Here is a 23,202-nt window from a genome sequence, read left to right on the forward strand (position 1 = left end):
GTGTTATCCGCACTCAGTCCAGTACACACGCCACTGGGCACTGATGTAAGTACACACTACCAGGAGCGATGGCGTAGCCCTGTAATCCCAGCACTCAGGAAGCTGGAGCAGGAGGATGGTGAGGTGGAGCTAGCTTGGACTGGTAAGACCTTATCTCAAGAAACCAAGGGCTTGAGTGTGTGTGGCTGAATAGTAAAAAGCTTGCCTAGCTGGTGCAAGGCCCTGGGTTTGGTCCCTAACACTGACAATAAATCTCAAATAAGTACAGCGACACCAAGGGCAAGAACTGGGCAAAGCACACTGGGAAGGCTTGAGGCGGAAGACGCCAGACAGAAGGCTCTCAGTGCTGTGCTGAGCACAGAGGTCAGATCGGATGAGAGGCCTTGGCTGTGCAGCGGAGGGGCAAGGAGAATGTGTGTCAATGGCTGGGCTGAAAGAAGAGTCCACGTTTCCTGCCAAGTCAATGGCAAGCCAAGAGCTACCGGGGTACGTTGGATGTATTTGTTAGGGAGGACTCGTGACTTCATGTAGCCCAAATCCCAATGAACAGTGTCTTCAACCCTAAGAGTCTCTGTTTAGCTGGTAAGAGGTCCGGAGATAGGTCGTTCTGGACTTGGTCCCCAGCTTATTGATCCTTCTGAAGCCTCAGCTCTGTGCGCCATTCTGCTGTGTGACTGCCCAGCTCTTCCTTTTGCTCTCCAGGCTTGCCTCCTCACTGTGTCAGCATGGCTGCCGCTGCCCCAGCCATCAAGGGCCGTTTTAGGAGATGAAGTCACAACAGCAGTCTAGAGCTTGTACCGAGGGGGAAAGATTTCAAGTAGCTGTGAAAGGGAAAGGAGACAGATCAGATATTATCCAACAGGGGCTGCGGCTGTAGCTCAGTTGGTAGGGCGTTTGACTAGCATGCACAAAGCCCCGGGTTCCACCCCCAGCACCTTGTGAATAGGTGAGGTGGGGTGGGGCACTCCTGTAATACCGTCACTTGGGAGGTAGAGGCAGGAGGATCGATGGGACATGAGCTCCTCTCTCCAAAAGAACACTAAACAACAGAAAGAGGGTCCAACTGGGGTCTATGACCCTCAGGAAGGGGACGCATCAAGCCCAGAAAAAGTCAATACTGATCTCTGCCAGGTGCCACCAAAACCACGTCAGGTCCATTGAATTCCAGACAGGGTCCTCTGGCTTAGTCATCATCAACTCTCAGGGGCCAGCTGTGGAAGAAAGAAACCACTCCAGGTGTTTTGTTTTATTTTATTTTGAGTCTATCCGAATGGGTTTTTTTTGTTGTTGTTGTTTTGTTTTGTTTTGTTTTGTTTTTTGTTTTGTACTTTACATGCATGCAGTACCTGCGGAGGTCAGAAGAGGGCGTCTGATCCTGGAACTGGAGTTGTGAGTCACCATGTGGGGGCTGTGGAACCCGGGTCCTCTGGAACAGCAGCCAGTGCTCTTAAACCACCGAGAGCCATTGCTGCAGCCCCCTCCCCCACTCCAGGTATTTTAAACAGATAGAAATTTAATTTCCTGTCGAAGTCCATTCAGACTGCTGTAAGAAAATGCCATGAACAAGATAGCTTATAAAAAAAACACACAACCAGAGGTTTGGTTTTCTCAGTGCTAAAGCCTAGGACATTGAAGACCAGGGTTCTGGAATATTTGGTGGGGGTGGGGGGTGGGCTTCCTAACTCACAGAGGCTGTGGTCCCCTCATTGTCTTTGACTGCTAAAAAGGATAAGATGGTGTCCTGGGTGAAGCCCTTCTGTGGTCCTGGGAACTGAGCCCAGGGCTCACGCATGCAAGACAAGTGCTCTACCACTGAGTTACAGTCCCTGTCTTTGGAGTCTCTGTAAGGAACTAATTCCATTGATGAGGCCTCTGTCTTCACAGCCATATCACCTTCCAGAAGCCCCGCTTCCTCAGAACATCACCCTAAAGACTAAGATTTCAACACAGGCATTTTACTTTATCATTTATTTATTTTGTGTGTGTGTGTGTGTGTGTGTGTGTGTGTGTGTGTGTGTGTGTGGCGCGCACACGTGCCATAGTGCACATGTGGAGGTCAGAGAACAACTTTCAGGAGTTGGTTCCCCTCTGAGCATGTGGGTCATGGAGGTCGGATTGAAGTCAGCAGGCTTGGCAGCGGGCACCTTTACCCACTGACTCAGCACAGACATTTTGGAGAGGCATATTTGAATTAGGTACTTCACTCATTAGTGAGACAAACGCCCTGACAAGGCAATCTGGGGAGGAAGGGGTTTCTTCGGCTCCCAGTTTGGGCTCCCGGTTTGAGGGACACAATCTGGCATGGGGGTGGGGAACGTGTGGGGGTGGGGAAGGCATGGGGGTGGGGAAGGCGTGGTGGGAGCTTGAAGTAGCTGCCGACCCTGTGCCCATACTCAGGAAGCAGAGACCTGTGAATGCCGATACTCGTCTTGCCCATTCTTTTTATTAAGCCCACAGAATGGTACCACTTCCATTTAGAGCGGATCTCCTTGCCTGCACGAACCCAGTCTCGCAGCTAGGTCTTCACTGTGGTGATAGTAAGAGGTGGAGCCCAGTGGGAGGTATTCATGTCATTGGGAGCCTGTCATCAGAAGGGATGGAGGTCTTTCTCCCTTGAGTCAGTTCTCATGAGCCAGTTCTTAAGGAACTAGCAACCTGCCCTTCGCCTGTCTTTTGACGTCACCTCTCGCTCCTCTGTGCACCCCCAGCATTGGAATGCTATCGGCAGTGAGCTCCTGACCACAGCTGAGCGGATACTGCCACCATGCCTCTAAACCTTCAGAACTGTGAGCTAGAGAATCCTCTTTTCTTTATAAAGTTACCCAGGTTCAGGCACTCGTGTGATAGTAATAGCATATGGACTATAGAAAGCCAGCGCCTTGGTGCTAACATTGAACCTGAAGTTTACTATGTCACCAAGCATGTCACCTAACTTCTCTAAACTGAAGCTTCCACCGCTAATGAAAAGAATAACGCATGTGCTGCTTGCAGGATTAATGTCTAAATCAAATTAGTTATTGTATGGAAAGTTATAAAGTGGCTTGTTAACAACAGGCTTATTATTGTCATATTAAAAATAAACCTCGGACCAGGTGGTGGTCCTAGCTCTCAGGAGGCAGAGGCAGGTGTATCTCTGTGAGTTCAAAGCCAGCCTGGTCTACAGGGTGAGTTCTAGGACAGTCAGGACTACACAGAGAAACCCTGTCTTGAAAAACACTACACACACACAAAATAAATGAATAAACAAATAAATAAAATAAACCTCAGAGCTGGAGAGATGGATCAGTGGTTGCTATTCTTTTTTTTTTTTTTTTAAGATTTATTTATTTACTATGTATACAGAAGAGGGCGCCAGATCTCATTACAGGTGGTTGTGAGCCATCATGTGGTTGCTGGGAATTGAACTCAGGACCTCTGGAAGAGCAGTCGGTGCTCTTAACCTCTGAGCCATCTCTCCAGCCCTGCTGTTCTTTTTTTTTTTTTTTTCATTTAAAATTATGTTATTTTCAGTTCTTTTTTCATCTTTCTTTATTAAGAAATTTTCTACTCACTCCACACACTATCCACAGAAACCCCTCCTCCATCCTCCCACCCCTCAGCCTTCTCTCCCAACCACCCACATGCCCACATCCCCCATATCAAGGTCTCCCATGGGGAGTCAGCAGAGCCCGGCACACAGAGCTGAGGTAGGTCCAAGCCCCTCCCCACTGCACCAAGACTGTGCAAGGTGTCACACCACAGGCACTGGGTTCCAGAAGCTTGCCCATGCACCAGGGACAGATCCCGACCCCCCTGCCTGGGTGCCCCCCAAACAGTTCGAGCCAAACAAGCAGTTGCTGTTCTTGCAGAGGACTTGAGTTCAATTCCAGTACCCATACCAGATCAGATGGCTCACAGCTACCTGATGCCTTCTTCTGGCCTCTAAGGGCACCTGCACTTACATATACATACCCACACATGAACACACACGTATATATAATTAAAAAGAAAATAAATCTTTAAAAATAAACCTCCACTTTGACCACAGAAAGTGATTTCTATTCAAGCAGCTCAGGACGGGGGACCCTTTTTGTTTCAGGTCTGGAGTCAGAGGGATGTGGGCACGCATTCAGAACGGGAGCTGGTGAACTTGGGGTACAAACGATGGCAAGTACAGTCCTGCTAGGCACTGCCACCTGAGTGCATTCCGCCTCTGAAACAGACTGGATACAGGTTGGTACTTTCAAGTGTAGTTACTACTGTTTTATTTTTACCTCCTCAAAGTAACGCACATAGCAATTTTTTTACCTAATAAAACCGGGATGCTTATGACCCTTGTAGCTCCCTCTGTCAGGGGGAAACTGTCCTGTCCCCATGCTCCTGGACTCCTCAGGTCTATGGTTGCTGTTGTTTGAAAATGGCTTATTACCCCTGTGTGTGTGTGTGTGTGTGTGTGTGTGTGTGTGTGTGTGTCTGTGTGCATCTATGTGTATGTGTGTGCATGTGTATGTGCATGTGTGTATACAGTTTCCATTCTCTCCCTGGAATTTTCCCAAAGGGTGTCAGGAAAGACTGATCAAAAGGCATTTGTAGTGAAGCAGTGCCCAGAGCCAGCTTGGTGCTGGAGAGAGAACTCCTGTCTCCTTGTGTTTTTCAGCACACTCCACAGCCAGAGAAATGTCTCTAGGTATGAATTGCAGAAATAAACACTAAAAATACAGTGTGTGTGTGTGTGTGTGTGTGTGTGTGTGTGTGTGTGTGTGTGTGTGTACACCGCGGTGTTCATGTGGAGGTCCAAGGACAGCCTTGGGTTGGGTGTCGGTCCTCACATTCCGTCTTGTTTCAGGCAGGACACTTAGGTTGCCTTTCTGCTTTGCATCTGGGCTGGCTGGCCCCACAGCTTCTGGGGAGTTTTCTGGTTTTGCCTCCCATCTCCTTGCAGGAGTGCTGGTTTTCCAGATGTTTGAGCCACACCTCTGGCCTTTTATGTGGGTTCTAGAGGTTTAAACTTGGGTCCTCGCACTTCCGTGGGAAGTCCTTTTACTCACAGACTATCCCCAGCCTTACAGCATCATTCTTTGTTTTGTTTTGGATTTTGGTTTGTTAAGACAAGTCCACACTATAGCATCAGGTGACGTGGAACTTGCTGCATAGACCAGGCTGGCCTCGAACTCATGGCTTCCTTCTGCCTCTGCCTTTTTCTTTTTAAATGCGTTTGAGTGTTTTGCCTATGTGTGTGTCTGTGTGTCATGTGCGTGCCTGGTGCCATGGAGGCTAAAAGAGGGTGTAGCATCCCCTGGAACTGGAGTTACAGCTGACTGTGAGCTGCCATGTAGGTGCTGGGAACCAAAGCCAGGTCCTCTGGAAAAGCAGCCAGAATTGCTAAGCCATGTCCCCGGCTGCCGCATCTTCCTTCTTAGCGTTGAGTTTATCGAAGGGACTACCAAGCCCCACTTACAGCATAATTCTTATTTGTTTAGCTTTAAATGGATTTCCATTTCTCCTCTGCCCTGTTTCTCCCGACACAGTTACATTGTGCTTTCACAACGGCTCCCTCTTCAGTGTTTATCTTAGTTTGAAATACTCCATTTACTTTTTTTTTGAAACAGAATCCCACTTTGTAGTCCAGGTTGGCTTTGAATTTGTGATCCCCTACCTCAGCCTCTCAAGTGATGTGATTACTGTATGTATGTACATTACTGATGTCTGCTGCCAGGCCTGGCTTGCTTAGCATTAAAAAAATTGTTTACTTATAACTGCTCTGTGTGTGGTTTGTATGTGCACGTGTGTGTATATGAATGTGGGCATGTGGGTTACGGAAGACGTCTGCAGAGCAGACGAGCTTCAGGAGTCAACGCCTACCTTGTTGAGGCAGGCCCTCTTATGCTTCTGTTGCCCGTCTGCATGCTTCCCGCAAGATGGCCCCTGAGCTGCCTGCCGACTCTCCTCTCTCCATCTCTTGTCACCATGGGATTACAGATGCCTGCCACCACATCAGACTTCTCTTTACATGGCGTCTGAGGATCTGAAGTCAGGCCATCAGGCGTCTGCCACAGGTGGCTTTGCCGTCAGGCTGGGCCTGGTTAATTGTCTGTGACTGTCGTCTCCAGCGGACCCACTAGAGTTGATCCTCAGTCCCCTGCCACACACAGCCATTTCCCAGTTTCCTCCACACTCAGCGAGAAGGCAACAGGGAACATTGCCGGGGTCTACACGCCCATGGGAGACACTTGGGCACATCAAATGTTCTTTAAGTTTTCTCTTGTGGAAACTCTGTCAAGTAGCCCAGAGATTTCTACCTAACCCAACCCAGACCATGGCCCTCCAGGCCTAGAATGACACAACTTTTAAAGATGTAGATTGAGCCCCCATTCTGAGCCAGGGGTCATGATTTTTGCCTCTCACAGCTACTTTGTAAAGGCCATAGTTGAAAGATGGCTAACATATGGAATTATCAAGATTTCAATACTGTCCTAAATTATAATTTCCACAGGCTGGGCTGTTGAGATGGCTTAGTGAGTATAGGAGTTGGCTACCAAGTCTGACGACTTGAGTTCAATCCCCAGATCTACATGAAAGAGAGAACTAAAGTCTCTCAAGTTATTCCATTCAATGAAGAACATGTTTTCTATGTATGTGTATGCATCTATCATCTATCTATCATCTATCTATCTATCTATCTATCTATCTATCTATCTATCTATCATCTATCTATCTATCCATCCATCCATCCATCCATCATCTATCCATCATCTATCTATCTATCTATCTATCATCTATCTATCTATCTATCTATCTATCTATCTATCTATCTATCTATCTGCATCAGCGATGGACCCCAGGACCTCACACATACTAAGCATGTACTCTACCACTGAGCTATGCTCGTAGCCTCAGCTCACAGGTTACTTTTTCTATATGTGAATACCCATGTCATATTGGAGAAATTATTTTGGCCACTCCACATAGTTAAAAGGATATTTATTTAATGGCATAACTCACAAATTAAGTAATGGATAGGTCGCAGGGTCTGGGGAAGGTGTAACGCAGTCCAGCGGTGTTCTCCGGAGCTCTGCCCAGTCAAACTGCACCGGTCAGCTTCTGGGCACCGAGAGAGCGCCCAGAGAGAGCGCTGGCCCATCCAGCTCTCGGGTCCCCCGGCGCCTCCCCTCGCCCCGCCTCGTAGGCGTGACAGTTGCCAGAGTCTCAATGGGGGTTGGAACTTCCAGATCCAAGCTGGAATGGCTACCCACTACAATGTCACCACCACTCAGTCAACATATAAGACTCTTTTTTTTTTTGACTCCCAGAATGTTCCTTTCCCGTCAATACCCTCCCATCTTTCACCTCCTAGACGTGTCATTATTGAAACTCATGCTACTGTGGTTTCAATTTTGCCTTGTTTTAAACTTCATCTAACTAGAAGCATGCAGTACTCACTCACTCTTTGGGGCATGTGTAAGTATGTGTGTGTGTGTGTGTGTGTGTGTGTAGATCAGAGATCAACCATCAACCTCAGGTGTTACTCCGTGGGTGCCACCCACCTTTTTTCCCCCAAGACTGCCCCAGGTCTCACCAAGTAGCCTAGGCTGGCTAGCCAGTGGGACCGGGGACCCTGCTGGCTCAATCTCCCCGGTGCTGGGACTGCAAGCATGTGCCACCATAGCCAGCTTTTTTACATGGTTCTAAGACTTGCACTCAGGTCCCCCCACTTTTGCCATAGCACTTCACTGACAGGACTGTCACCCCAGTCCCAGTACTTACTCTTTTGCGCTCAGCATTTCCACGTGGTAGACTGGATGTAGGTGTGACCCAGCCAGTGAGGTCATGTGCTTTATTCTTTCACCCTCCACAACGTGAATGCCCATTCCATGGGTGGAGCAGGGCTCGGGTGACCACTCAACTGTGTGAGGAGAGCCCACCTTCCTGCTGTTGGGTTTTGAGGTTTTCCTCAGGCCTATGGCCTTGCTAGAGTGTGGTCCATGCCAGAGAACAGGCTAGGGTACCCAGGACTTCTCAGGGTTCATGATCCTTGCCAAGTGCAAGCTTCTAAAGAGCCTTGCCCACCTGCAGTGAGATCAGGATAGGTCAGAAGGATAAGGTGGTCGGCTGCACAGCGTTTGTCTGGGAGGCAGTCTCTCCCTTGGCTGTGGCCATGACTGACCAATGTTTTTGTTCTGTAGTGAGTTGTTTTGAAATCTCTATGAAAATGGAGCTCCCTCACCCGTCTACCTCCCCACAGTCCCTAACCTCTCAGCTCCCATAGATCATACATTCAGGATTACAAGGGCAATTTGGCCTCAAGCCGTTTGTAAACCTAACAGGTCACGAGGCAATTTGAGGCCAGGATGTTTCAGGTCAAACCCCAGTAACAGTTTGGCTGTGGGCTAAAGAGTGGGCCAGGCTGGGCGTGGGCCGGCAGTCCATGCACAAAGCCTGGAGAAGTTTTATGGGTCCTTGGTGGCCTAGCACTCCTGTGACAAGGACCATGCCCAACAAAGGAGCCTTCAAAGACCACAAGTTTTATGGTCTTCAACAGCAAGCTGGGACCTGTTCTTGGTCTCAGGCTCCTGGGAGGAGCCAAGAGCAAGTGTGATTTATGGGGGCCAGATGCCTCCCTCCTATGAACTTCTCTGGGTGCGGCCCACATCTGGTGGTCTTGGTGAGCAGCTGGGGGTGGCACTTTACAACCCTGAAGATGATTGAAAGCCTGGAAAACCGGCCTGATGGGCAAGTTTTAAAAGACCAGGACTGCCGAGCTTGGAGAAGTTCAGATGAACACCTGTGTTAAGTATACAATGGGCTCGACCCAAAGCCGGTGTTCTCATTGCGCCCTGGTGGCTCAGAACAAAAGGGCGGGGGGGGGGGTGAGGAGGGGGAGACACAAGGTGAGGAAGTGACTTTAAATTCCAGAAAAAAGAGATTAAAGTTTGAGAGTAACAAGCCAAGTTCACATGGAAGCTGGTGGAATAACCCTGCGGGGTACGTGACCAGCCAGGCTTCTCTGGAGATTCCGCGGCCGAAGTGCCGGAAGGTCGGGGCAGCCCTAGAAGACTTCTCATTTCTGAATTCATGCCTTAGCATTGGAGCACCCAGAAGCAGATCCCCAGAATGAGGGTCGGGGACAAATGCTCACTTAGGAAGGGACCCCCTAGAAGTACAGGGATGTCCCGGGAAAGTGAGATGCCAGTAAAGGGTAGGTTAAGCTGCAGGCTAGTCCTGTGGGTGAATGGAACCCAGTCCCATTGGGGCCTTCTCTGGGAGACAGTGTGAAGCACAGGGTTCTCCCGATGGGCAAGGAACATGCAGTGCTGGTGTCCATTGGGGACTAGCCTCACGACACCGATGGGTCTCAAACTCTGCAAGTGCTGAAATCTCCTACAGAAAAGGATGTGGTATTTGCAAAGGACCTCCGGCCACCCTCTGGTGCACTCTGGATCAGCTCTAGCTGATTTGTGGTCTCCACGCTGCCAATGCCATGCAAACAGCCATGATGTTGTACCGTGGAGGATACTGACAAGAAAAACGTTTGGACATGTTCGGTGCTAACACTGTGTGTGTTATACATGTGTGTGCTTTCATGTGTCTGCACATGTGTGTGGACTTTCTAGTTTCATCTGTGTTGCTATGATAAAACTCTTTGACCAAAAGCAGATTAGCGGAAGAAAGCATTTATTCTGCTTAAGTTTCTAGGTCACAGTCCATCATCGAGGGAAGTCGGGGCAGGAACTCAAGCAGGAATTTGGAGGCAGAAACCATGGTTGCTGGTTGCTGGTTGCTGGTTCACTTCCAGATCTACGCTTAGTTAGCCTTCTTACATAGTTCAGGACCACCTGTCCATGACATGGAGCTGCCCACAGTGGGCTATAGTTAGCCTTCTGTATCAATTACCCATCAACCCCCACCCCCAAGACATGTTCAAATGCTAGTCTGATCTGGGCAACCCCTCAACTGAGACCCCTTTCTTAGGAAAGTGTGGGTTGTAGCAAGTTGACAGTTGATGCTAACTAGGACAGTGGGTGTTGATACATCTGGCTTTGTGTGTGAGTGTGTGTGTGTGTGTGTGTGTGTGTGTGTGTGTGTGTGTGTGTTGAGACAGGGTCTCACTATATAATTCTGGCTATCCTGGAACTCTCTATGTAGATCAGGATGGTCTCAAACCCACAAAGATTCTTCTGCCTCAGCCTCCCCAGTGCTGGAATTGAAGGCGTGTGCCACCACACCTGCTTGGCTTTTGTTTTTAATGTAGGTGCTGGGGATCTGAACTCTGGTTCTCATGCTTATAAAGCAAGCCCTTTTCCTACTAAGGTCTTTCTCCAACCACTAGTGCTAACATTTTCTGAAAGAATATTTTCAGGCCTGGAGAGATGGCTCGGTGGTTAAGGACAGAGGACCTGAGTTCAATTCCTAGCACCCGTATCAGGCAGCACGCAGCTGCCTGGGCCATGAACTCCAGGGAATCTAATGCCTCTGTCCTCCATGGGCACCCACACTCACGTGCATATACCCCCACACAGACACATACACATACATGTAATTAAAAAGTAAAATCAATCTTTGAAAAGCGTTTCCAACAGGTCATTTGTTGCATCCATGCGTGTGGAACCCACAGATAAGGAGGGACAGCTGTGTTCACCCACCAACTGCTACCTCTTACAGGCTGGAACTCGTTCTGTCCCAAAGAAGCCTATGGCTATTGGTTTAGGTAGTAGCATTAGAAAGGAGACTCCCCAGACATGTCAAGGCTTGTTGGTGTCAATCTTGATATCAAGGCCACAATACTGATCTAGGACTCTCCTGTCAGAATGGGAAGCCCACAGAAGTCTGGTAATCGAGAGAGTCCTGACTCAGTTCTGACCGACAGTGGTTCCCCTGGGTCCATGAACCTGTCCAAAGTTCATGTTGGTGGTCCCTGGATGTCTAATTGAAATGGATGTACTTCACCATTAGAAGCCCCATTCCTTCTGGTTCCTTGGCTTATGGAGTAAGGATGGGCATGCTGGGCAAGACCAAGGGGATACTTCTAAAATACCCCTTCACATACCAAGCTGAGATGGGGCTGACCTATAGTGGAGCAACCCGAGGGGGTGGCAGAGATCAGGGTTACTCTCAATGATGTGAAGAACGTGCGATTTGTGCCCCTCAACTCTATTTGGTTAGCTAATATTGTTCCTGGAAGCTCTGAGTGGATCCTGGTGAATGAGAAGAGCCCACTTAATCAAGGAGCCCGTCAATTATCGCTGCTTTTCGTGGTGTGCCATCTCTTGCTGTCCAGCGCATGGCTTGTGGCCGTGTATATTAGTTACTTGTTTCGTTGCTGCAGTAAACGATCTGAAGAAAGCAACTTGGAGAGGGAAGATTTGGCTGCGGGTAGCGGCACATGCTGGTAACTCAGACAGTTTCCGCATTGTCGGTGCCTTGGGCTGGATTATCAACTCCTTATACCACTTAAGTGGCTCTATTTTATAGAGTATGCCAGGAGATTAAGAGGTGACACCAACAGGAACAAGTTAAGACTCAAGATGGCTACAAGCAGGTCAAGCTGAAGCCCTATATCTGGTCTAAGGTGTGTGCTGCCATCAATTAACATGGCGCACCCTCGGAATACAGTTTGGAATACAGTCCGACACAAAATCATAAACTTACTTAGAACAGTGTGAAAAATGTCCTAGGTGATGTATTTCTCATCATTATTCCTGTCAATCTTGGGAGCAAAGGTAGAGGGACCACTGGATTCAGAAGAGACAGTGCCAGTGGTCACAGGCTGTCTTAGGGGCTCGAGTGGTCAAAAGCAACTTGAGGAGAAAGGGTTTATTTTTTATCACACTTCCAGGTAACAGTCATCAGTGTGTAAAATCAGGACAGGAACTCACCCAGGGCAGGAACCTGGAGGTAGGAGCTCATGGAGGGGTGCTGCTTACTGGCTTGCTCCCCATGGCTTGCTCAGCCTGCTTTCTTATAGAACCCAGGACCAGCAGCCCAGGGGTGGCACTTGCCACAGAGAACTGGGCCCTCCTTCATCAATCACGAATTCAGAAAATACCCTACAGGCTTGCCTACAGCCTGACGTCATGAAGGCATTTCTCCATTGACGGTCTCTCTTTTCACATGATTCTAGCTGTGTCACGTTGACATCAAAACTAGCCAGGGCTAACTAGTTTTGTCTGGAAATTTGGGTGAGCAAACTTTGCAGGCAGGGCCACCTCCATAACTGGTGGGACACAGTACAAGATGCCAATGTGTGTGTGTGTGGGGGGCATTGGTCGTGAAGCAAGAAAAAGTGCTACCGAAGAGACTAAAATATAACGCCTTAAGCAAAACAAAACTATTTTGTACAAAACACAGAATCGAGGGTGCCGCCTGAATTACAGCACAGACTGACAAATTGCACAACAATGGTATTTTGGTATCGTGATTTTATGTAATGTGATAAATAATACTTCATTAATTCGATATCGTGATTGATTGTAACATTGGTCTGGCTCACTTTTCTGCAAATTCATTTATTAGGTCATCAAGCTTTCTCCTGTGAGCAACTTCTTTTTCCATCGATATAGACTGAAAACGACATCAGTCACTTTGGGCAAACGTGAGATTGCAGAAAACCAGTCATTTTTAATTTTGAAAGGGTTTTCTGCTGACGCCACTGTAACCAGAGCTGTTAACAGTATTTTTGTAGGCTGTGACGCCAGGATAAGCTTCTGATAAATGATTTCAAAAGATAGATTCCAATATATCTGGAGCTGATGATTCTCATGGAGTGATTTTTCTCTTAAAAAAAAAAAAGAAAGATTAACTCTTTTTACAATCAGTTTTGGGTAAGTCTAAGCTTAATTTTAAATGTAAATTTGTACAATGGCATTTTAATATTTTCTCTGACATTTCCTGTAACTTGGCGGTCTTAGAAGAGATCGAAAGTGGCTGTGTGATTTATATGTAACCTAAAATGTCTGTTTATGCACTCTGTTACTGTGTGTTCAATTATAAGGAAAGTTATTTTTGAAATTATCTTCTTTGTTAATAATTGGTTCCTCTGGCGCTTAGTAAGAAAATCATGTTCTTTCCTTTGAAAGTTGGTGACCATTAAATTTAATTCCTGCTTCTAAGCCTGTGTATATTTGTCAGGCTTATTGCAGTGGTTTTCAAAACCCAAGATTCCAAACTCTGGGAGGTGCGTGCATGTGTGTGTGTGTGTGTGTGTGTGTGTGTGTGTGTGTGTGTGTGTATGTGTCTATGGGCATATGTATGTATACTGGACCTGGAACTCACTGATCAGGCTAAACTGTGTGGCAGGTGAGCCCCGTCGGGGGTGGGGGTGGGAGAGGGGTGTCTGCTGCCTCTGTCTTCCCAGAGCTGGGATTGCAAGTGCACCCCACCAGGCCCTATGCCTGTCTTTTGAAATGTGGGTTCTGGGGATTGAAATCAGGGCCTCATGCTTTGAAGGCAAGCACTTACTATTTGGATTATCCCCCAGGCGTGAACTCTTTGGGACTCGCTCACCCCAGTCCGATGTGCTTTATTGTAGCCGCTGCCCAGGAGCAGTGACTTGTTAGTAACCTGTGGACGGTGCTCCTGGGGCAGCACTGGCCCTGTCCTGGTCCTAACTCTTCTACCGGAAGCTTAGTATTTGGGCAGCTGCTTCGGGGACGAGTTCTGGGATTAATCAGCAAGCTAGTTTCTCACTGCGGGGCCCAGCACTTACCCCTGCCAAGTCTGCGGCTTCTCCTGCTACTACTGGAGGATGGCTGCTGCCATCCCCACCAACATTCTAAGCCTGGGACTTCCTGGACACCCTGGACAGACGAGGTGATGCCTGTAGATGTAACCAACCGTCTTATTAAATAAGAAACACAGAACCAATGTAAAGAAGAAAGCCAAGAGGTCAGAGCTAAGAGCCTTACCCGTCTGCTGCAGCTAGCCTCTTCAGCCAAGAGACCTACTTCCTGTGTGTTTGTCTTTATATAGACTTTCTGTTCTGCCTTCTCATTGGTTGTAAACCCAACCACATGATCGCCTCATCACTGCCTGTCCGTACAGACCTCCAGGTCTTCTATGGTTGGTATTGAGATTAAAGGCGTGTGTCTCCAATGCTGGCTGTATCCTTGACCACACAGAGATCCACCTAGCTCTGTCTACCAAGTGCTGGGATTAAAGGCATGCACCACCACCACCCAGCTTTTGCTATGACTCTAATAGCTCTGACCCCCAGGCAACTTTATTTATTAACATACAAATAACATTTTAGTACAAATAAAATATCACTATAGATGCCTGTGCTTCATAGTTCTGACTGTCAACTTTCCGTCACTGAGACCAAGGCCTGAGATAGCCAGGCCGGGTAGGACAGGCTTGTAATCCCAGCTGCTTGGGAGGCTGAGGCTGGAGGAACACAAATTCAAGGCCTTGGTTGAGCTAACTTGAACTTAAAAAACTTGGCTAAGGGGAGTGAGTCGCTGTCGCACTTGGCCAAAATGATAGGAACACACGCTGCAGGAGCTGCTCACCTCATGGGAAGTGGATTAGAGACAGAGAAGATGGTCCTGGGGCCTCATTGTTCCCTTCTAGAGCACACTCCACAATGACCCAATCTCCTCCAACGTGGCCCTGCTTATTCAAGTTTCCACTAAGTCCCCATTAGCAAGACGGGCTGGTGAGCAAGCCTTTAACACATGGTCTTTGTGGGAAGCAGATCCCAGCAGGCCTCTTCCCAGTGCTGGAGTCGAGGGCTGCATTCTGCCCTGCACTTGTTGCTACTTGGTGTATTTATACAGCTCACACACGTGCTCCATGGTTCGTTCCATCAGCTGGAACTTAGGCAACCTAAGGTTCTCGGTTCCTTTCTGGTGCTGTGATAAAATACCCAGACAGAAAGTAACTTAGGAGAGAAAGGGTTATTTCCACTACAATTCCAGGTTACAGTCCATCGCTGTAGGGAGGTCAAGGTAGGAACTTCAAACTTTATACCCACAGTCAGGAACAGAAAGAAATTCATACATGCTCACTTGCTTGCTTGTGCTCAGCTCAATTTCTCCACTCTTACATATTTCAGAATCTCCTGCCTAGGGAACGGGGTAGCCCACAGTGGACTGGCCCTTTCCACGTCAGATCAGACCAACCCCATAGAAGACGGACCTGGTCTAGGTAATTCAAGTGCGGCTCCCTTCCCAGGTGACTCTGGGTTCTGTCAAGTGGACACTTAAAGCTAGCCATCACACTTAGACTCAAAGAAAACATCATCCACAGTTTCCTGATGGAGACCGCAGAGCATGAGGTCAAGTGTGGGGCTCTGCTGGGGCACACTGCGCATGCTCAGGGACCCACCCTGTGTGCAGGCTCTTGGTTGTGCTTCCCAACAAGGCCACTGGTCAGCTGGTGCAGAGAGGCCTGTGTTCAGTACAGGCCCTACAACACAGCTTCTGTTCGGTAGATACTTGGGAGGTGCTCCTAGGACACGCAGAGAAGACGTGGGGAAGGGACCCAGAGATGTGGCCAAGTCAATACAGGTTTGTAAGTCACAGCATTATCCCTGCAAAAACAAGCCAACTCCCCCCAAATCAGGGTGTGACTCTGCCGTCCCCTCAACAGACACTTGAAGAACACACACCAGAATCAGAATCGTAGCTTCACTTAGAGGCCTGGCAGCCAGGGTCATTGTCCTAGGAGGATCCATGTTCCTCAGGAAGCCAACTGGGAATGAATGACACCTGGTACAGTGCTTGTTGAGCTGGCGGAGTCTCCATTGGCTCCAGGATCCAGGGGGTTCACCGACCTCACGCCTCTTCTCTCCCTTCACCCACCCACTCACGCTGTGTGGGTCTTTTCATTCATCCTGAGCTCTGTAATTACCACTTAAATTCCTCCTTCCATTAGTATTGCAAATGCCTCCAACACCGTTATTTTCTTGCTTTATTTATACGGCAGAAAAAAGACACTTAGAAGCAAATTATGCTTGCCTCCATATATCTCCACCTGTTTATCTCAGAGTTTATGGAGTGCCTGTCATGGTGGTATCTGGGCACTTAGACAGTCCCATTAGATCAAATTCATGACGGAAGAGAAGACCACTACCACTCCCCTCCTCCGCCGCCGCCCCCCCCCCCCTTGAAGAAGCCTCTTGGATAGCACACAGAGGGCCAGGACGAGGGAGAACTGCCAGCCTGAGGCCTCTTGTTCTCCAGCCCAGAGAGAGGAACGATTTTGGCAAAGAAGCACATTCCCTCCTGGAGGGAGGCCTGGGGAGTTTGCAAACTAATTTGGAAGATCCATCAGAGGGTGGGTTTCAATATGTTGGGCATTTAACATTTGAAATGATTTCAGTTTCATTGCTCTCCAAATAGCAAATTGGAGCCCATTTTTCACAAATGTGGTTTTGCACACTGAACGGCTTCTACCAGAAGATGCTGGAAGCTCACTCCCTCTTTCTCATTCCAGAGTTGCTGAGGACTCGCAGTTCAAATACTGCTGAGCATCTCTTAGTGGGCATGCCTACAAGGCTCCCACTCGGGGGGCCTGAGTGCAGTGGGCACGAGCTCTGGCCTCTCCTTGTTGTCCCTGGCTCTTCCTCCCTGCCCTGTGTCTTCCCTGTGCTTCTGGATATTGAATCCAGGACTTACTAGGCAGGGAGGGGGTCTACCTCGGCGCTGGATCCTACTCTTTTTACCTTTTATTTTGAGACAGGCTCTCAATAAACAACCCAGGCAGCCACTGAACTTGAAACCCTTCTGCTTCAGCCTCCTAAGCAGCTGGATGACAGGCCTGTCCCAGGACACCTGGCCACCCCTGTGAGGTTTCAACGGCCCCCGCCTCTGTCTTCCGTTTTCTGGATGCTTACGACCTCTTATGCTTACGACCTGGCCTTGCCTCTCAGACACTTGAGATTCCACAGCATCCTTTCCCCCTTAACTGAAGGTGGGAGTCCGTCTTACACATGCCACACTCTGACTCTCAGGGTCCCCCGACTGGGGGTGTTTCTTCCGAGAGAGTTCCCACAGGTTCAGAGAGAATCCAGGGACTGTGTCAGGTGAGAAAATACAAGGAAGGAGTACCCTACCTTGGAAAACTGCAAAGACATTTCACTTAACTGCATTATTTACTGATGTGTGTGTGTGTGTGTGTGTGTGTGTGTGTGTGTGTGTGTGTGTGTGTGTGTTTGGACTGAACCTAGTGTTTGTGTTTAAGTGTTCCACTACTGAACTACATCTCCACTCCTATTTTTTAAGTGAAAGGAAAACCCCTACTTGGGGGGTCCAGCTCCGTTGGCAGACTGCTTGCCTAGCAAGCCCCGATTTCAATTCACCAGAGTATCAAAAAACTGGGTGTGGTGGTTCATGCCTGAATTCCCAACGCTCACGAGGTAGAGGCAGGAGGATCAGGAGTTTGAGATCACCGTGATGGCCTGTCCCAGTTGTCAACTTGACAAAACCTAAAATCGCCTGGGAGATGGGCTCTGGGCATGTCTGTGTGGGAATCTGGATTGGCAGCTGACATGGGCAGGGAGCTCCTGGATGTGTGAGGGCGGAGAAAGGGGCCAGAGCAAAAGTATATGTGGGTTCATTGCTCGCTTCCGGTGTTGGCTGTAATAGGTATGACCCGCTACTTCAAGCTCCCCATGTCTTGATTGACCTGCCATAATGGGCCAGAGAGCTGAAAGCAATCCCTTCCCCCGTAAGTTGCTTTTGCATCTCATCACAGCAACAAGAAAAGAAACCAAGATCTTCACTACATAGCAAGTTCAAGGCCAGTTGTGCTGTGTGGTTTGTTTTTCAACTTGACACAGGCTAGAATCATCTGGGAAGAAGGCTCATCGGTTGAGGAATTGCCTCCATCAAATTGGCCCATGGGCAAGTCAACTAATGATTGATGTGGGAGGGCACAGCCAAGCGTGGGCAGTGTCCTCCCTGGGCAAGTGGTCTGGGTGGTGTAAGAAAGCAGGCTGAGCAGGCCAAGGAGAGCAAACCAGTAAGCAGCGCCCTCCATGCTCCTGCTCCAGCTCCTGGCTCCAGGTTCCTGCTTGTTTGAGTTCCCTCAGTGATGGACTGTGATGGGGACATGCAAGCTAAATAAACCCTTTCTTCCCCAAGTCGCTTTTGATCATGGAGTTTATCACGGCAATAGGAAGCCAAATAGTGTCGACAACCGCCTAGGCTGTAGGCTGTAAAGCAAACCAAATCAAAGCACCACCAGACACAAACCAAGAAAACCCCAACAAACACCAGGGCTTTGAGAGTGTGAGGCCAGAATGGAGGGTGAGCCTCCAAAGGTCCGCTTTAGGCAGACAGGAAGTTTACCCAGGCCTGCTTCTTCCTGGGGCCTCTTGAACCCCTTGCCGTCTCTACCTCTGCTTCTTTGAGTTCCTTCTCACCTACCCCCTTTTGTCAATCCTGCAGGTCCCCAGTGACAATGCCACTTCCTCCACACGGCCCTTGCTGATTCTAGACAGATGGGGCCTGCCTGTAGCTTTGGGGCCCTTCTGTGGAGAGGTTGTTGCTGTTTGCTGTTGCCTTATTCCTGCTTCTACGCCGAGCTCTCTTCCCTTTTTCTTAAAAAAAGAAAAAAAGATTATAGTTATTGTACTTACTTGTACACACACACACACACACACACACACACACACACACACACACACACACACACGGTATAGCTCTCATGTGGAAATCAGAGGACAACTTGCAGAAGTCGGTTCTCTTATCTAGGGGATCGAACTCAGATTGTCAGGTGTGGTGGCAAGTGATTGTACCAGCTGAACCAACTCAAAGGTCCTGAGATCTATCTCCCTGAAAGTGAGACTTGTTTCATTTAACAGACAAGCACTCCTGTTTCTGGGTTTCTGAATCCCAGCTCTTCAAGGGGCCAGATCTGAGACTCAGTTGAGGGGAGGTGAGTGTCTGACCAGAAAAGGAGGGCGGGAAGAAAAGGAATAGTTTTGTGGTGCTTCTAGAACCTTCTATGTCCTCCACCACCACAGACTGGAGCTGCTCCAGCTGAGGCAGGGTTTCTAGTGCTCTAGGGCTCCCAGGCTTTGGCTTCAATTCCAAGTGACTCTAGGACAAGGAGGAGGTTTCTGACATGGGAAGTGGAGCATCCATCAAGGCCTGGCAAGTCAGAGCTGTGAAAATAGCTGCGATTACTACTACGGCTGCTGCTATGGCAACGTGTGCTGTCAACTTGTGCTTACTGCTTCGCCTTCACACCAAGAAGAGCGTGGAGAGACTTCAGTTTCCAGGGCCTAAGGACTGTGACAGCAAGAACTACCTTGGTTCTATTATGGGTCCATGTCAAGAATCTCCCTCTAACTGTTATTGGCTGCTGTTTTAGGATTCTCTAGAGGAACAGCATCAATAGAATGAATATCATACTAAAAGAGGATGTATTATGTTGGCTTTCACGATACAGTCTGGGTCCTGCAACAGTGGAGAGGCTGAGACCTTAGCGTCTCAGTCCACAAGACTGTGTATCTCAGCAGTCCTGATTAAGTACTGAAGGCCTGGGGAATTCCTGGAGCATCCCCATCTTCAGTCCACACTGGAAAGTCAAAGAAGCTGGGTCTTGATGTCAGTGAAGGATGGTGGTGGTGGCAGCAACAGCGTAGATGAACTTGCTGGTGAGATGTGAAGCTCAAGAAGGCCTGAAGCGAAAGCTTTTCCCTCAGACCTCCTTAAGATCTGGAGACCTCTTTATATCTGGGGGACCTCCTTATATCCGGGCCACCACCAGAAACTGTCATCCACATTTAGGGTGGGTCTTCTCACTTCAATTAACCTAATCAAGAAAATCCTTCGCAAAGTGTACCCAAAGGCTTGTAAACCCTAGCTGATGCCAGTTGAGTTGAAAGTTAAGACTAAACATTACAAGTGTCCATGTTTCTGGGAGCTCTTTAAGGACCAGCATTTCCTTTACCATACAGCTAGGGTTGGGGGTTTGAGAATACAGCTCAGTGGTGGAGTGTTTGCTTAGCACAAATGTATGTGGCCCTGGATTTTATCCCTAGTGACACAAAAAGATATCAAAAAAGAAGAAAGAAAGAAAGAAAGAAAGAAAGAAAGGAAGGAAAGAAAGAAAGGAAGGAAGGAAGGAGGTAAGAAGAAAGGAAGGAAGGAAGGAAGGGGGAGAAAGAGAGAGGGGGAGAAAGGAAGAAAGAAAGAAGAAAGAAAGAAAGAAAGAAAAAGAAAGAAAGAAAGAAAAAGAAAGAAAGAAAGAAAGAAAGAAAGAAAAAGAAAGAAAGAAAGAAAGAAAGAAAGAAAGAAAGAAAGAAAGAAAGAAAGAAAGAAAGAAAGAAAGAGAAAGGAAAGACACTGTGGGCTGGAGATGGCTGGGTGGTTAAGAGCATCGCTGCTCTTCCAGAGGACCGTAGCTCAGTTCCCAGCACCCACAACTGTAACTCCACCTCTAGGGGATTCAACACCTCTGGCTTCGGCATACACTCACACAACTACGCATAATTAAAATGAATAAAAAAACATCTTTAAAGAAAAAGCATTGTAGTGGCAGGTGTAGCCTTTAACTCCCGCACATGGGTGGCAGAGGCAGGCAGATCTCTGTGAATTCAAGGCCAACTTGCTCTACATAGTGTATTCTGGGCCAGCCATGGCCACATAGTAAAACACTATCTTAAAAAAAAAAAAAAGTGCACCCAAAGACTTAGTTGCATCATGTTTGACCTTCTGTTCCAACAGGTGGAGCACAGAGACTAGCTTATAGCAAGTATCCAGCCAGTGATGGCTGTGCCTACTCACCGGGCGGCGCTACCTCCTTCCATCCACATACGAACACCATAGCAGCCATTTCTACCCTCATTTAACAAAGTGAGGAGCTGGGATCCAGGGATGCCAGGGCCTTGCCCGAGGTCCTCAGCCAGTGAGGAGCTGAATGTTCAGAACCCGAGCTTCCTGCTGCTACTATAACAAATTGACTGCAAACAGCACCAAGTTATTCTCTTCCAGGTCTGGAGGCCGGACATCTGTGGCTGCAATCAGGATGGTAGCAGAGCTGCCCCCTTCTGGACACTCCGGGGAAATCGAGTCATTTCTTCCAGCTCCTGCAGGCTTCTGGAATTTCTTGCTTCATGCTGCATCATCCCAACTTCTGCTTCTGTGGTTATCTGACCTCCTCCAACCCTGCCTCCCTGTTCTCCTGCCTCCCTGCCCCCCTCCTCCCTGTTCTCCTGCCTCCCTGCCCCCTGCCTCCCTGCCCTCCTCCCTGTCCTCCTCCCTGCCCTCTTCCCTGCCCTCCTGCCTCCTGCCTCCCTGCCCTCCTGCCCTCCTGTCTCCCTGCCTCCTGGCCTCCCTCTTATAAGGACCTTTGAAATGACATGGGTCCATTCTACTAAGCTAGGATCTTGTCATCTCAAGAACTCCAGCTTTGTCACAACTCAGATCTCTGTTTGCCATTTAAGGCAACATTCATGGTTGCCGAGAGTTCGGACCTGCAGTTGGATATGGTAACACGTGCCTATAATACCAGCACTTGGGAAGCAGAGCCAGGTAGATCGATCACAAGTATGAGGCCAACCTGGGCTACATTGTGAGACGCTATCTCTAAAAACCAAAACAGAACAAAAAAAGCCTTAGGATGTGACTGTCTTTTGAAGGTTTATTTACTAATTTTAAGGATTATGGGTATCTTAAAGGCCCATTATTTGGGCTACTATGGCCTCTCTAAAGGTGGTGTGCAGGTATGTCTTTAGACTATGTCCTCTCAAAACTAGATAAAGACATGGGTGCAGATGTTGCCAGGAAACCCCAGTAGGGTATTGGGGATACGAGACAGGGAGGAGAGAAAGGCCCATCAAGGAGAGTCGCTCACTTGAGGGATGCTGTGTTCACATCCAGGGCTGCTGGAGTGATGGGTCATCAATGGGTACCTGACAGTTCTAGGGGCTAGAAGCCTGAAATTCGGGTGTTGTCAGGGTTCTGAGGGAGCTCTGGTGACCGGCAGAGGCACATGGAGTTTCTTGTCTCCTGGATGCATCACTGCCATCTCTGTGTCTGTTTGGGTATCACCATCCCTGCGTGTCTTTTCCCATCCCTTTGTTTCTGAGATACAGTCTCACTGTGTAGTCCAGGCTGAACTCACACTCACAATCTTCCGGCCTCAACATCCTGAGTGCTGGCATTAGAGGTGTGTGTCACCAAGGCCTAGTCGCCTACTCCTCTTAAAGCATATTTGTTTTTAGATTTGGCGTCCATTTGAGTAATTCAGGGAGATTCCATCTTAAGGATCTGGTTCGTGTCTGTGCACGCATGTGTTCCGTGTGAATGCAGGTGTAAGTGTGTGTGTGTGTGTGTGTGTGTGTGTGTGTGTGTGTGTGTGTGTGTGTGTAGCAGCCAGAGGTCAACCCTGAATGCTATTCACCAGGTGTCTCCTGCCTTGTTCTCTGAGATGAGTTCTCTTATGAGGACCTAGGGCTCACCATTTAGGCTGTGCTGTCTGGCCAGTGAGTCCCAGGGATTCACCTGTCTCTGCCTCTCCATTGCTGGCATTAAAGGTGCTTGCCGCCACGCTCCGATATTGTTTTAATGTGGGGGCTGGGAATCACAATCATGCTTGCACATTAAGTACTTAACCATCTGAGCCATAATCCCCCCAACCCCCGCCAAGACCCTTTTCTCAATAAGGCTGCCGTCACAGGCTCTGAGTGGACCTTTAAAAGTCTACAGATGCAAAACTCAAATGTCCATCTTCAGAAGTGTCAGACTCCATCCAGCTCAGCAACTGTCTGCTGAGGCCACAGACAAATGCAGGGCTGAGGCACAGGTGCAGGCCACCCTACAGGGTGCCTTAGACTGTGCCTCCGAGAGCTGGGTGACAGGGAGCCTTCCTGCATACCAAGTTTCCATCCCCCCACGGTCCCTGGCCTTGCCTCAGTCCCCGAACAGATGACTCAGCAGGAAGAAGTCTTGTCATTGCAGGAAGCTGGAGAAATATGGAGGTGCTTGCGGTTCGCTGCCCCTCCTCCACCAGCCTGTCAGGAGTTTGGCTTCTTCAAAGGAGCCTGCCAATGAGGCTGTCCATCTTTTTGAGCAGGCCAGGTGGAAAGAGGGCTGGGAGTAGGGCTGGGGTGTAAGGGGAAGTAATTAGTTTGATGAATCTTCTTTTTAAGTTGCTCTCTACATGGGTTTTCGTGGTGTTACAGACTCAGTCACGCATTCCCTGAATTTTATGAATCCTTAAACATGGACCATTTGTCAAAATAGAGAGGTGAATGCAATCAACTGTAGACACAAG

At 48.6% G+C, this 23,202-nt stretch overlaps 2 long non-coding RNA genes across 2 annotated transcripts in view; one reads left to right on the plus strand and one right to left on the minus strand.

Annotated features, from left to right (window-relative positions):
* Positions 1 to 12,573, plus strand: part of LOC119086673 — a 13,497-nt gene extending 924 nt beyond the window's left edge. The window contains exon 3 of the long non-coding RNA XR_005090020.1: positions 12,490 to 12,573. This is a non-coding gene — a long non-coding RNA (uncharacterized LOC119086673). The remainder of the gene's footprint in view (positions 1 to 12,489) is intronic.
* Positions 12,574 to 12,662: 89 nt separating this feature from the next.
* Positions 12,663 to 21,097, minus strand: LOC119086672. The gene is made up of 3 exons (XR_005090019.1): positions 20,712 to 21,097; positions 13,682 to 13,792; positions 12,663 to 12,750 (listed from the first exon to the last, which is right to left on the minus strand). It is a non-coding gene; the product is annotated as an uncharacterized LOC119086672 (long non-coding RNA).
* Between the last annotated feature and the right edge of the window lie 2,105 nt (positions 21,098 to 23,202).

The sequence above is a fragment of the Peromyscus leucopus genome, chromosome X (genome assembly GCF_004664715.2).
Source record: "Peromyscus leucopus breed LL Stock chromosome X, UCI_PerLeu_2.1, whole genome shotgun sequence".
Classification (NCBI taxonomy): Eukaryota; Metazoa; Chordata; class Mammalia; order Rodentia; family Cricetidae; genus Peromyscus; species Peromyscus leucopus.